Source organism: Rhincodon typus, chromosome 13, assembly GCF_021869965.1.
Source record: "Rhincodon typus isolate 14 chromosome 13, sRhiTyp1.1, whole genome shotgun sequence".
In the NCBI taxonomy this organism is placed as follows: domain Eukaryota; kingdom Metazoa; phylum Chordata; class Chondrichthyes; order Orectolobiformes; family Rhincodontidae; genus Rhincodon; species Rhincodon typus.
This window is the reverse complement of record NC_063344.1, coordinates 4046479-4062655: the sequence shown is the minus strand read 5'-3', so window position 1 is coordinate 4062655 and position 16177 is coordinate 4046479.

The window sequence follows — 16177 nt, the reverse complement described above, 5'->3', positions numbered from 1 at the left end:
TGCTTGGCCTGCTGTGTTCATCCAGCTCTACACCTTGTTATCTCAGATTCTCCAGCATCTGCAGTTCCTACTATCTCTGCGTATAAAGAGCGTGAGCCTCAGGAACACAGTGTTTCTCAAATCACTCCAAACAAATTTGTATGCTCATCCATGCTGTCTCACTAGTGCGAACAGAACAAGGACACAAACTGAAACACTGAATCCTACCAGTGATTTCATCGCATGATAATGCAGTAACCTTTACCAGGGAAAATACTGTGCAGAGATTACACATTTTCCACAACACAGGGAGTGAAAAATTACTCGCGCAGTTGAAGGACTTTGGTTTATTTCCATATATACCGAGTAATCCTCCTCAAATTGCACCCATCGATTTGTATCAGTATTTGAATAACTATCAAAGTGTGTAGACATCATTGGTTTTGCAGTAACCAACATTGATTAAAATATACCTCACAATCTCCATGACAGAATGTTTCTAACATAGCGCATTTCCAACTGCATTTCAGAAGGCTGGCTCAACAAGGGGTGGCTCAGTGGCTCAGCGGCTCAGCAGTTAGCACTGCTGCCTCACAGTGCCAGGGACCCAGATTCAATCCCATCCTCAGATGACTTTCTGTGTGAAGTTTGCACATTCTCCCTGTGTCTGTGTGGGTTTCCTCCCACAGTCCAAAGATGTGTAGGTTAGGTGGATTGGCCATAGGAATTACAGGGATAGGGTAAGCAGAGGGTTGGGTCTGGGTGGGATGCTCATGAGAGGGTTGCTGTGGACTTGATGGGTTGAATGGCCTGCTTTCACACTGTAGGGATTTTATGAAATTAACAGTGTTATTTTCAGCAAGGAAAAAGTAGGAGGTAAAGCCCATGGCAGGGTTTATGTGTAAGTTTATAAATTGTAAGTTCTATATGGAAGCAATGGGTGGAATTTGATGGTTTTTCAATGTATATTGTCTGAAGTTTTTGAGTATGTTAAATGAACAATGCTGTGTAGCAAACAATGCTCTAGACCGAGCCAATGTATTTGGTTGAAGAACATGCAGTGAGTAGAGGAACAATCCAAGTCGAATTATGTTCAGCAGTTTGCAGTCTCAATGCACTGCTATAGTGACGTACCACACTATAGTGTATACAGTGTGGATCTGGAGGAACACAGCAGGCCAGGCAGCATCAGAGGAGCAGGAAAGCTGACGTTTCGGGTCGGGACCCTTCTTCAGAAAAAGGTCAACTTTCCTGCTCCTCTGATGTTGCCTGGCCCGCTGTGTTCATCCAGCTCCACACTGTGTTATCTCAGACTCCAGCATCGGCAGTTCTTACTAACACTATAGTGTATACCAGGTTATCAACATACAAACTAGAAACAGGAGTAGGCTATTCAGATGCCTGAAACTGCTCTGTCATTCATTGAGGATATGGCTGGTCCTTTTGTTACTGCAAATGCAAATTCCCCCCTCACCTCCGATAACCTTTCACACCTTTGTCTAACAAAATCCGTCCACCTCTGCCTTAATAATACTCCAGGACTCCACTTCTGTCATTTGCTCAGGAAGACAGTTCCAAAAACTCATAACCTTCTGAGAGAAAAGAAAAGTCACCTCTTTAAACATGTGACCCCTGATTGTTAAACACTGACTGCTGGTTCTAGAGTCTCCCACAGGAGGAAACACCCTCTCTATGTCTACTGTGCCAACAGCCCTTGGAATCTATATGTATCTTACTGTTCTAACCTCCAGTAAATGCAAGGCTGGATGACCCAGCCTTTCCTCCTACGACAACACAGGTATTAGTCTGGTAAAACTGAAACAGTTGGTGGTGATCCAGGAAGCCATCATAACCAGAACTGAGATGTTTTTGGAGGCGGAGAGACCAGATCACAGTAGAGGATGGGCATGTTATTACAGGGAGCAAGAGTGATTGTCCCGGGCAAAGATCACCACGAGATACTGGCTGAACTCCACCTGGGGTTTCCAAAATGAAGATGTTGGTGAGAAGTTAAGTCTGGTGGCCAGGATTGGATGCCGACACAGCTGGACTGGGTGGGGCAGTGCCCATAGTGCCAACAAGAGCAGAAATCACTGAAAGCAGCCCCCACCGACTCACCGCACCACCCCCACCACATTCATGGGAATGGCTGGGTAAACCCTGGACTCGGTTACACAGCGACTATGCAGGTCCTTTCATGGGCTCAATGTTCTTGGTCATTGTGGACACCCACTCAAAGTGGCTGGACGTGCATAGAGTTCATTCATCAAACACGGGGACGACAATATGAAAACTGCACACATCTTTTGCAATTCATGGGATCCTGGAAATGTTAGTCACAGATAACAGGCCAGCAGGGAATTTGAGTGTTTCCTGAAGTCAAATGGTATTCAACATGTAAGGACAGCTCCATTACCATCCATCATCCAATGATCTGGCAGAAAGAGCAGTTCAGACTTTGAATGCGGGTTTAAAGAAATAGCCAACAGCTTCACTCAATACCAAACTGTCCCAGTTTCTATTTGATTGCAGGGCCATGCCTCATATAACTATAGGGATAGATCCAGCAGTTGCTAATCAGGAGAAGACTCCACATCTGGTTAAATCTGATCTTCCCGGACCTGGGGGGTGTGGGGAGGGTGAAACGGCACCAAGAATGCCAATGCCGGTCACGGGACTCTGCTTAGCGAGAGAGACAGTTTACTTTGACGGAACCATGGGAATGGCCCTGCATGGGTAAGAGGCATGGTCCACATGGAGTCAGATCAAGTGACATATGAAGTTTGGGTAGGAGCACATGGGCCATCTGAAAGCTGCAAACTTGCAAACGGTGCTGGAGCAAAATGTTCCCAGCTCCTCGACAGACTTTCTGACTGTTTCGGAACCCGTGGGTTCTCCATCTCCATCAAGTGTTGAGGATACCTGGAAATCTGGGATGGACACAGCAGATGTCACCGCCTCGATGCTTTTGCCACTTGAAGAGGAGGATGAATTTCTTCTGAGACATTCCAGGCACAAGAGGTGAGCTACAGTGTTACACACCGCCCGGACCAGAGGCAGAGATGGAGGAGCCTGACCTGGTGCTAAACTTCCCAAGGGGGAGCTACAGAAAAAAGAACCAGCCAAAATCCTTGGACTCAGAGGGGGAGGGATGTAATGACTGTAGCAAGGTCAGCCCAGTGGATTTTGTAGAATCTGAGTTCTCCCTGATTGGGGCTGTAAATCTGGTCCAATCAGGGAGCCCTGGCTGACAGATAGAAACAGGAGTGTCAAGGGTTTTGTTCACGCTGAGAGCTGGCTCTGAGGGAGCTGAATCAGTGTCAAGGACTCTCTGCATGTAAATAGAGGGTGACTTGGTGACAGGATACCAGCCTCTGTGCAGTTATTTCACTGTTCAGTTAAAAAGATTTGCGATGCAGATGCTTTAGAACTTAAAACAAAAAGAACAAAAGTGAAAGAATGAAAATACTGGATTTTTATTTTCTTTAGCTTATTCTGATATAGATTCAGACTTTCCAAATTAGTGGTTAATACTCTCAGTCTTGTTACCTGCTATTGTCTGCTAATGCTAAATACTTTCTTACACATGATATGCTCTAGTCAGTAATATTTAACATTACAGATCAAGATTAGAGGAAACCAGTCTTCCTTCAGAGTGTGCTCATTACCGTGACTAAAAGTATAATACTTTCTGCTTCGATTATTAATTGGTAATATGATAAAACTTCTCAAAATGCCTTTGAGGATGTACAAGTCTGTATCTTATTTATCAATTACTGTAGATTGAGTCTTGATATTGAATGTCACTCACTTTTTACATATGGCCAATAAACTTGTAAGATATCATTTTAAACTCAAATATCCAAAGGACACAATGCTCCCAAGCAAAACAATTTTATTCAGGGATTTGCTCCAGGCTAAATTAATTTTAAACTTTTTTTTAGCTTTATTATGCCACATTCTCTCTTAAACTAACTACATTGTGCTTTTGTTTTCCATCTTCATTTCTCTTGTTATATTTCTTTTGGAGTCGTGTACACTTGCTTTCTAGCATCTTGTACTGTCGCTCCTCCCACTATTTTACATCCTCCCTCTCTCTCTCTGTTTGCAGATTTTATTACAGATCCAATTCCAGCAAATTAGTATTGCTGGTGAAGCAAGGTCACACTGATGTGGTTACCATGGAGCAGGGTAGCAGTTATAATAGCTAAACAAAATACTGGAGATTCTGTTCATTTGCACAATGGGTCATTAAACAGCGAGATAAAGCCAAGAGCTCATTTCACTCATAGTATCTTGTCATTGCTTGCAGAATGTTGGTGAGCTAAGCTCCATTAGAAATCATTCTAACAAAGCAAGGTCATCTGTGTGATTCTGCTACCATTGCTGTCTGATATTGCTGTGGCAACCGTCACATGGACTGCAGAGCTATACTACCCCAAAGTAAATCTCTTGCATTAACACTGCACTTTCCAAAGGGAAATCAGACGTGAAATAATGGTTTACCTTTTCAAATTATGCACCTCGGCCGAAATCTATATGCCTTAAATTATAAGTTTACGTTTTGTTGCACAGTTAGTGCTGGACCCAATTTTTAAGCCAATTACTTGACCTGATAATGCCAGTTAAAATGCTCTGAGATGCATTTTAAATCTGATCTAATAATTATTGCATTTCTGACAAGCAACTTAGCCTTTTCCCGGCTCAATATTTTAAACAGGTGCCACATGATTTTGGAAGCGTTTAATCTTCCTAAATCACCATACTTTTGAATCATATCAGGACTATTGTAAGAAGCTGAGATTTATTTGAAAGGATGCATTTCTAAAACTGCTATGTGAGTACTTCCCAACTTCATCGCACCCTTCCCTCAATACCCCATGGCTCTCTGCACAGGCCAGATTGAACAGTGAAGACTGTGCGCACAAAGGATCAACCTGCTCAGAGGTAGTATCACATACCTCTAATACAGGTGCGGCTTGAACTCTGGTCTCCTGGTCCAGAGATAGGGACGCTAGCACTGCACCCTGAATGTAGAAACTCCTGATCTGATGACTATATTGGCAGTGTGCCAGCAGACCTTATGTTTGTCATAAGCATCTGCAGTCTGAGCTCTTTTTAAAAAATTCACTCACAGGTTATGGGCATCACTGTGTTTATTTTCCATCCCTAATTGCCCAGAGAGAAGTTGAGAGTCAACCATATCGCTGAAATCACTTGTATTCCAGTTGGCAGTTTCCTTCCCTAAAGGGCATTAGTGAACTAGATGGTTTTTTCCCTGACAATTGATAATGGACTCATGGTCGTCATTAGACTCTTAATTCCAGATCATTTTTTAAATTGAATTCAAATTCCACCATCTGCCATAGCAGGATTTGAACCTGAGACCCCAGAACATTACCTGGGTCTCTAGATTAACAGTTCTGCAATAATACCACAAGGCCATCAGTTCCTCTTAAGCCTAGCACCTCCACTTTCAAAGTCCCTGTAAGACCTTTTCCCTGCATTCCCCACACTCTCTGGTGGTCAACGCTAATTCAAATGTTAAATTGAAATCTGGGATAGACAATTTTTTATTAAGTACGGGTTTCGAGAGATAGGTAAGCCTATGGAGTTAGGCCATGATCTTGTTGAATGGTGGACCAGGTTTGAGGGGCTGAATGGCCTACTCCAGTTCCTATGTTCCTATCACCAAGTCTTCAGCCCAGCTCCCACCTCAGTGTAATACTAAATTTTGATGAGACAGTCTAAGACAGAGGTTTGACCAATGACTTACCCATTTAAAGGGCAAAATGTTTGCTTGGGGAAGTCACAGGGAACACATGAAAATCTGTCCAATCACAGATCATGTTAAATGTCCTTCAAGTAGATTTTTGGCAAAGGATGTTAGTCCCTGATTGGCCAGTCATTGTGCTTGTTTATGTGCCAATAGAATAGGCAAAATGAGGCCCAATTTCTATCCTAATATTGGGGGTCACAATAGAAAGGCATTGGGGTGGCAATGAATTATTCAGAAAGGAGCACACTAGTTGAACTTGCTACTGTTCCTAAATATTCTTACGTTTTTCCCAAGGGGCAGACAGACGTGAGCTGCCAGGAGTTAACAGTTTCCCACAGGGAATGATGTCGCTGGGGCTCTGACCCACACTGTGTGAGCGCTGCTCCCTGTTGGGAACACTGAATTACAATATGCTTAAAACTTCAACAAATATTGGAAGTCTTATCTATAATTATTACCTTCACAAGTGTACAAAGCACTTTTAACATATTCATCTCCACAAAGCATGCTCACACGATGCTATAAAAGCATAAGAAATAGGAACAGGAATAGACCATTCAACCCCTTGAACCTTCTCCGCCATTCAATATGATCATGGCTGAGCCAACTTTCCTCACATCCACTTTTCTGCCCTTTCCCTGTACCCTTTGATTCCCCAATTGATCAAGAATTTATCTATCTCAACCTTAAATACACACAAGGACTCTACACCCACAACGTTCTTTGGCAAAGAGTTCCAAAGACTCACAACCCTCTGAGAGAAGAAATTCCCCCTCATCTCAGACTTAAATTGGTGCCCCTTTATTCTGAGCCTGTGCCTTCTGGTCCTAGACTCTCCCATGGGGGGAAGCATCCTCCCAGCATTTACCCTGTCAAGCCTCTTAAGAATCAAAGAGATCGCCTCTCATTCTTCTAAACTCCAATGAGTAGAGTCCCAACCTGTTTAACCTTTGCTCATAAGACAATTTCTCAATACCAGGGGTCATCGTAGTGAAACTTTTCTGAACTGCCTCCAATGAAATAATATATTTACTTAAATAAGAGGACCAGAACTGCTCACAGAACTCCAGATGTAGTCTCACTAACACTATATGCAGTTTCAAAAAAAAGTTCCCTACTCTTACACTCAAACTCCTTTGAAATAAGTCCACCATTCCATTAGCCTTCCTGATGAGCTGGTCTAACCAAGACATTTTCTAATTTGTTCCATCTTTATCATATTTTTTTTTCCAGCCCCAACTATTTTCCCACCTTAAAGTGGGTTTACCTACTTCTGTTCAACAATCTTTTACAATGGAACCTGGCCTTCCTCCTCATAACTTCTGCCATGCAATAACCATTTCTGTCTTTTTTTTCTTCATTTTGTATAACCTTCCATTATTTTCCTACCTACCCAAGTTGCATTTATTGCTCCTCCATTAGCAACATTTCTGACAGGACACACGTGGAAGGCACTCAGCAATGTACAAGCAACATATTCCATACATTTCTGCGATTGTCTGTAATCGCAAAGATATGGAAAAAAGTGAGAAACCAGTTAAAGTGATTCCAGTTTTACTTTGGTGGTCAAAATGAGTTTTTAAAATCTACAATTATTTAGTAAATGATTGCTCCTTTCAGCCACATCCTTGCCACCACCTCACATGGATTAACAGAGTAACTAAGATTATAATTTTGAACGAAAATAGCCTGTATTGGAATGCTATCGTTTGTCCATCATATTCAATTGTTCAACAATGTACATTGGAAACACTTAGCCAGGCAACATTGGAGAAATCAAAGTAGCTCATATGGAGGTTAGCATTTTGCACATTTACACTGAGTTATTCTCTTCCATAAGTCAGAAAAAGATGGTCGACCAATGTTTACTCTGGACCACATACTTCTCAATAAGACAAGGGAATTAAGGGCTGATCTTTTTAAGCTAATTGCCAGTGCATCATTTATCATACTTCCATTGCTGTAACCTGCCCTGAAATAAAATAACACACCCACATGACTTTGTTTTGACTCTAAATGTAACTCCAGCAACATGATGGGAACAGTAAGTATTACCATGAGTCCTTAGTGTATTGTCCTTCCTTGAAGGACTTTACAAAAATAGCTGAAGAAGATCTTGAAAATGTCATAAAAGTAGGCCAATCGAATGCAAAAAAAAAGATACTGGGTTAATGAAAGGATAAGGACAGATAATAGGTGTCCCTGTACTAGTGATCGCTGGTATGTATCAATGCTATTCACTGGATTCTTGGTGAAATTCTGAATTTGGTTACTTCAGCTGTATTTTCTGGACTAATTAATATAAACAATTCTTACATTAAATAATGTTCCCCTGGAACAAGATGAAGGCATATGGCCCCACAAGCCTGAATTAAACAATATGTGTCACTATCTGTGATGTTTGCAGATTTTAAAAACTCATTTTGACCTCCAAAGTAAAACTATCACTATCTGTCATGATCTGTGTCACTATCCCATTTGGTGCATATCGCTTGACACAGTGACCAAATAAAAAAAATCAGTCTCTGCCTTGAAAATTTCAATTGATCCAGAATCCACAGCTTTTCAGTGGGAGAACATTCGAGCTTTCTCCTACCCTTCCACATCTGGTGCACCTCATACGAGTTCTTTGTGATCATTGGGCAGGCAGGTCACATCAAATGTCTTGCCTATCCAGGAGAGGGTTTTAACATTTGCCAAGTGTTTCCACGGCACAATCACTTTGAACACACCGAACAAGATGAAAGAATCCATGAAAACAGACAATATCATCTGCATTGAGTAGTTAATGGTCATTCTCAATCATTCACTGAGAAATTGCAGAAGGAAAGCACTCATCTATTGCCTCAATCGATTTCAAAATATCTCTGAACCTCTAATCTGGTCTTATGCACCAGTATGGTGAGGTGGTCGAGTATTCTGTAATTTGGACTGGGCACAGCAGGTTTAACAGTAGAAAAATACTCACCAACACTCTCCAGAATTCAGTCTCAGGTTGAACTGGATCCCCTCTTTTTAGCCCCTTCAGCAGATTAGAACAAAGACTTTTAATTTTGATGTACTATTGTTACATGTGCTCTGGTACAGTGAAAAGTCTGGCTTTGCGAGCAGTACAGGCAGATCATACCATACAAAGTGTGTTAGAGTAATAAAACAAAGCGAGGAAGGGTCACTGGACCCGAAATGTTAACTCTTATTTTTTTCCTTCACAGATGCTGCCAGACCTGCTGAGCTTTTCCAGCAACTCATGTTTTTGTGCGAGGAATACATTGTTACGGCTGCAGAGAAATTGCACGAAGAGTGAGATCAACATTAAATTTAAAATTGGAGAAGCCATTCAGCAGTCTAATAACAGCGGGGAAGAAGCGATTCTCGAATCTGTCGGTGCATGTGTCTAAGCTTTTGTATCTCTGCTCAACAAAAGAGGTTGGAAGAGATTATAACCGGGAAGGGGTCTTTGATTATGTTGGCTGCCTTTGCGAGTCAGCAAGAAGTTTTCATTAATGTTTAGCATCCAAGTATATCACACATCAATGAAAATGTGATACATGAAGGAGCCAATTACTTGGTTTTCTTGCGTGAAAGAAAGAGGAATATAATTACTTACTAACCAGGAGAAAAATAATAAGTCGTGACATTAAGCACCGACATAAAGTATAAAACTGGGAAAGTGTTAAATTCAAAAAATATCAAGAATAGGCAGTTTAAAAAAAACCCCTTAGAGTCCTTGTTAATTTTTCACTGGATACTACCAGTTGCTTAACTTATGTCTTGTATCCTCAGTAGTGGAAAAATCTGCACATTACTTTCAGTTCTTTGTAAACAGATATTTGTCTAATTTACATTATCACTGGCCATCGTTTTTTGAGACACTGAGAGAAACAGGAAGAGATTGAGAGCACACCTTCCAGTTCTGCTGTTCCAAATCTATTTTCTTCTCTTAGCTCTGTGTTAAAAACTGTTGCCTGAAATACAGTTCCATTCTATAATCATGTGCTTGACTTCATTGGTGTTTCCCAGACTAGATCATTTGTAGGTAATTTTCATACCAACAATGAAACTTCCAGAGAAGTGTAAATTGAATATGCAACACTGGTCTGAATGACTGGTTTCAGTTAATTTTAGTTCAAACTTGTTCAGATCTTGTTTATTGATAGTTGCATGAGCCTGGCTCAATCTGTTCGGGTGGCCTCAGCGGCCAAGTTAAGTCAGTGTTTTTACTTTTTTAAAAACTATTTTAGTGCCTGAGATGTCCTAGGTATTAAAAATCAGATAATAGTAGTTATAGCTTGATGCTCCACTATCATAATACTCCCGAATCTTCCAATGACCAGTGTGTAGGAATTATCAGAAATAAAACCAGGGACGTAATATAACATTTATATCAAAAATTGGTTTGATTGCATTCGAAATATTGCTTACAAGTCTGGTCTCCTGATCAAACAAAGAATTTGGAGGCATTTCATTGCATAGCTGGTGGTGAAATTATGCTACCACAGGAAGATGGTAAATGAGATGGAATTAATGCATTCTAACAGGAGGTTAAATATACAAACAAGGGAGCTAGGAAGAGGAGGAAGTGAGTGTCATAGAGCCAAAGAATCATAGAGATCTACAGCACTGAACAATGCTCTTCAGCCCACCACATCCGTGCCACTCAAAAACAAGTACCTAACTGTTCTAAAGAGATAGCAGGAACTGCAGATGCTGGAGAATCTGAGATAACAAGGTGTAGAGCTGGATGAACACAGCAGGCCAAGCAGCATCAGAGGAGCAGGAAGGCTAATGTTTCGGACCTAGACCCTTCTTCAGAAAACCTAACTGTTCTAATCCCACTTTTCAGCACTTGGCCCAACAGGGTGTAGGCCAGTAAAAGATGGCAGAGGAACCTAGGTCATGTATACATGCTGGTATCGATGAACATGATTCATTTACATCTTTCTGTACTGTGGACTGTGTTTAATTTGCCCAATAGCCCATGTCTTACACAGCGTGACAGTCTAAAACTCCAACACTATATACGTCAAACAAGTTTATCTTGTGGTTAGCTAAGCACTGTTCCACTTTGTAACATTTAGCTAAGTTCATGTTATTTAGTTGTGCTCAATTTAAAAAAACCTACAACAGTTACATCTTTATATTTGCACTTTAAATAAAATTTAAAATGTCTAATTCCTTGCAAAATTTCATACTGACAATGGGCTCAGAAGAATCTTTTATAAGTGCTCTGTCCTGGTTTATTTGTTAAGGTGATAGTTCTGACAGGGTTAATGTTGGAGACTGCATTAAGGTTCACTCCTTCTGATGACATCATGAGGACTTGGATGGGGAAAGGTAGAACATCTGAGCATCTTGAAAAAGACTGACCTGTTATTCTCGGTCTTATTGTAGTATAGTGACCTAATTGTTGTCATACAATTAACTACATCCTGTTGAAGACAGCTTCTTCTTGTTGCGACTCATTGGTGGTTTCCCCTATCTGTGTAAACCAAGTAGGCCCTTAGACTCAGTCAAGGAAAGAGGATGATGACAGCAAAAGACCTTACCCACAGCTGGTAGTGATTGGCATCACACTACATAATTATTTTACGTAAGCTCATTATCTGTGACCGTATCAGGCAAGGGAGCAGAGATCATAGGAACTTTCAGCCCCATGAGCCTGTTCTGCTATTCACTGAAACCATGGCTGATCTGAGGCCTAACTCCATATCCCTGTCTTTGGCCAATATCCCTTAATAAATTTGCTTCACAATAATTTATCTCAGATATGAAACTAACAACTGATCCAGCATCCAATGCCATTTGTGGAAGAGAGTTCCAAACCTCTCCCACCATTTGTGTGTAGAAGTGCTTCCCAACATCTCTCCTGAATGGCCTGGCCCTAATTCTCACACTATGGTCCTAGTTCCACAATTCCCAACCAGTGGAAATAATTTATTTACCCTGTCTTTTCCTGTTAATATCTTGTAGATGGCAATCAGATCACCTCTTAACATTCTAAACGCTAGAGAAATCAGGCCTACTTTGTATAATCTCTCCTGAATTCCCTGTATTTTTGTTAACCTACGTCATATTCTATCCAAGGCCAATCTATCCTTTCTAAGGTTGATATACTCTCAGTGCTCCAAGTGGGGGCTAACTACATCATGCTACAGACAAACAAGTTTGGCGGGCAGGAAAGTCAAACATGTCCCATACCATGATGTCTAAACCATGGTGACTAATCTCCGATATACTTAGTTTTTAAAAAAAATTTGCTATTATACTTCTACTGGGCTGGGAATCCCAGAGCGGGACACTGGTTGTGGTGAAATGCTGTAGGAAAAGAAGGAAAAGTTGGACTCTCATTAAGTTACCTTTTTTCACTTTACTCTAAGTTAATGTGAATGGTGCCTATGTACGGGTGACAGTATGTAGTTTTCACTGTATTTTACACTGAATACACATGACAATATAGGATAAAGGATACCTTTCAGCCATTACTTAATATAATCACATAGGAGGCACCTTGGCTGAGGCGGACAGTTGGCCCATCTTGGGCCATTTAGGAAACTTGCTGGGAAATCCTGAAAATTGCACCAGCTCATGATGCACCAACATGATTGAAAACTCGAAAGATTTGTTGTGATCCAAAAACCTTGGCTTATTGAGAGTTTAAGGCCTTCAAATAGAAATATTAATGAGGGCATTAAAAGACACAGAAAAAAATCCAATGCTAAATGTAATGACATCCTGTCCTGGACTTCCCATGTAGCTGCAAGAGTCAAGAATGTACAACAATGCCTCTTCTTCCTCAGGCTGCTCAGGAAATTTGGCATGTTCATAAGATCCCTCACTAACTTCTACAGATACACCATTGAAAGCATACTGTCTGGGTGCATAACGGCCTGGTATGGCAACTGCTCTGTCCAGGACCGTAAGAAACTACAGAAGGTGGTGTGCACAGCCCAGACCATCACGGAAGCCAACCTTCCATCCATGGACTCTATTTACATGGCTCACTGTCGCAGAAAGGCGGCCAACATCATCAAAGACCCATCACACCCCGGTAATGACTTCCTACAACCTCTTCTGCCAGACAGAAGATACAGAACATAGAACATAGATAGAACATAGAACATAGAACATTACAGCGCAGTACAGGCCCTTTGGCCCTCGATGTTGCGCCAACCTGTGAAACCAATCTGAAGCCCATCTAATCTACACTATTCCATCATCATCCATATGTTTATCCAATGACCATTTAAAGTTGGCGAGTCTACTACTTTTGCAGGCAGGGCATTCCACGCCCTTACTACTCTCTGAGTAAAGAACCTACCTCTGACATCTGTCCTATATCTATCACCCCTCAATTTAAAGCTACGTCCCCTCGTGCTAGCCATCACCATTCGAGGAAAAAGGCTCCCACTGTCCACCCTATATAATCCTCTGATCAAGAAGCCTGAACACATGCACAAGCAGGTTCGGGGAACAGCTTCTTTCCAGCCATTATCAGACTGTTGAATGGACTGTAGCCTCAATGTAACCTGTATGCCTCTAAGTCTTTCTGATCTGTGCATCCTTTGCTTGCTGTGATCTGCCTGTACCACTCGTAAACAAAGCTTTTCACTGTATTTCGATACACAAGACAATAAAATCAAAATCAAATCAGATCATATTATATACTTTCTATTTTTGAGATGTAGAGCACAGTCATGGAGTCATACAGCACAGAAACAGACCCTTCAGTCCAACCAGTCCACACCAACCATAATCCCAAACTAAACCAATCCCACTTGCCTGCTCCTGGCCCATATCCTTCCAAACATTTCTTATTCACGTAATTATCAAAATGTCTTTTAAATGTTGTAACTGTATCTTCATCCACCACTTCCTCTGGAAGTTCATTCCACACATGAACCAATCTCTCTGTAAAAAGGTTGCCCTTCATGTCTTTTTTAATCTTCCTCCTCTCACCTTAAAAATATGCCTGGTATTAAAATCCCTCTTCCTAGGGAAAAGACATCTGCAATTCACATTATCCATACCCTTCATGGTTTAAAAAAACACTCTCCCCTCAACTTCCAGTGAAAAAAAGTCCCAGCTTCTCCAGCTTATTTTTATAACTCAAACTCTCCATTCCCAGCAACATTCTCGTAAATATCTTCTGAAATCACTCCTGTTTAATAATATCCTTCCTATAACTGGGCGACCAGAACTGGACACAGTATTCCAGAAGAGGCCTCACCAACAATCTCAGCATGACGTCCCAACTCCTGTAATCAAAGGTCTGAGCAATGAAGGCAAGCTTGCCAAATGTCTCCTTATCCACCCTGTCTACCTGTGATGCAAACTTCAAAGAATTATGTACCTGAACCCCTAGGTCTCTCTGTTCTAAAACACAACCCAAGGCCCTAGTGTTAATTGTATAAGTCCTGCTTTTATTTGTTCTTTTGTTTTGTTGAAAACCTTCCTTCCTTCACTATAAATTTCAGATAGCGAGAAAGCATTTTGAATGCTTTAATTTGTGACATTAACCATGTTACATTTCTTTAATGGGATTTTTCTGCATGAAATGTTCACAGTTCAAAGTTTGAAAGTAAACGTTACATCAAAAACTTAATATTTAGGCCGAGTAATCAGTTAAAACTATGGAAATATGTGACAATAAAAGTAACAAAAATAGACAAACAAATGCAGCAGGTGAAAGGCAAGTGGTGGAGGGGACAGTGAATTAAGATTATATTAAAACTGCTATAGATGCTGTTAATAAATGATCATTTAATTAGAAATATTTAGAAGGTGAATTTTAATGTTAGGTTTAAACGTTAAGCTATGATCTGCCTGCACTGCTTATAAACAAAACATCTTACTGTACTTAGGTGTATGTAACTACAATAAATCATATCAAATCAAAGACAAGGTCACCTCAATAGGAAGTAATGTTCCTGGACAGTATTATTTTGGAAACTCCATGCACACAGAGTTAATAAGATAATGGAAATGGAAATAAATTGCTACAAGATGTTGCAATCGTTTTCAAAGGCACTTTCCCACGAAGTCAAATAATATGTGGGTCGGTGCTAGCAATTTGCTGTACAGGTTCTGACCTTTCTGTTACATGAAGACACTGGATAGGGGTTAGCTCCTTCCTCACAATAGCACAGGTGAAAGGTTTCAGTCAGACAGGCATCTCAAGTTACACATGCCCTGCACCAGCCAAATGAAAGGTGACAATAACAGAAATCCCACCAAAAACCAAAAGGTAAAATACATCAATGCAAATGAAATATGGGTGTGAGTGAGGGGAAATAGGAAATTAATCGGATGTCTATATTTTGCAGGTACATGACTAGATTTGCTGAACCATTTTAGAATCAGCTTTTATTTTTCCTGTCTTTTTATTTCAATAACATTGACTGATCTCAGCTCTTTAAGCAGGTTACAGGGTAATGCACAAGCTGGCTTGTGCATTTAAGTCTATAAAATATACAAGTCTGTGTAAGTGGATAAATATAATTTAATTTTAGGGTATCGATGATATTCCTAAACCACAATCAGTGGGTTTATGATATCTACTGAATGCCTTGATTCAATTCGGCTGATCCACTGTCTAGCCACAATTCCACATTTTCCAGTGCATCTATCAGTGAATTGTTTAATTTCCTTTAGCAAACCTATCTCTAATTAGGTGTCATCATTTAAAAATTTGGCAGCTTCAAGGCTGTTAAAGTAGTCACGGACAATATTTTAAGAACATTCTTCCTGCTGTTGGCAATAAACAGTTTTTTAAGGATTTAATTCACCAGATGAGGACATTGCTGATGAAGTAAGAATTTATTGCCCATCCCTGTTAAGAGTCAACCACATTACTGTCACATGTCAGACATTAGCAAAGCAGAGGGGTTTTCCCCCTAACAGTAAGCATTAGACACAAATTTTTACTTTAATTATTGAACTCAAATTCCATTTGCTATTGTGGGATTTGAAGCAGGATCCCCAGCTGGGTCTCTAGCGTAACAGTCCAATAATAATATCACTAGGCTATCACCTCCCTGTCTTTCTGCAGTGGAGTTGTGATTATGACTGATATGGACCCAAGAGGAAAGCCATACTGCATTGATCTTTTTCTCACCAACAGAAAACCAGATCTGGCTACAATCTTAAGACCTACTTATTACCCCTCATACAATCAGTGCTAAAGTTCCCACACAATCAATGCCTAATTTCCATGATTGTAGGAGAACAGGAATAATAGAAGAGGCACAGTTCTTAGACCATAAGACAAAGAAGCAGGCCATTCAGCCCATCAAGACTGCTGTGCCATTCGATGAGATCATGGCTGATCTGATAATCCTCACTGATAAGAGGAACTGCAGATGCTGGAGAATCCGAGACAACAAGGTGCAGAGCTGGATGAACACAGCAGGCCAAGCAGCA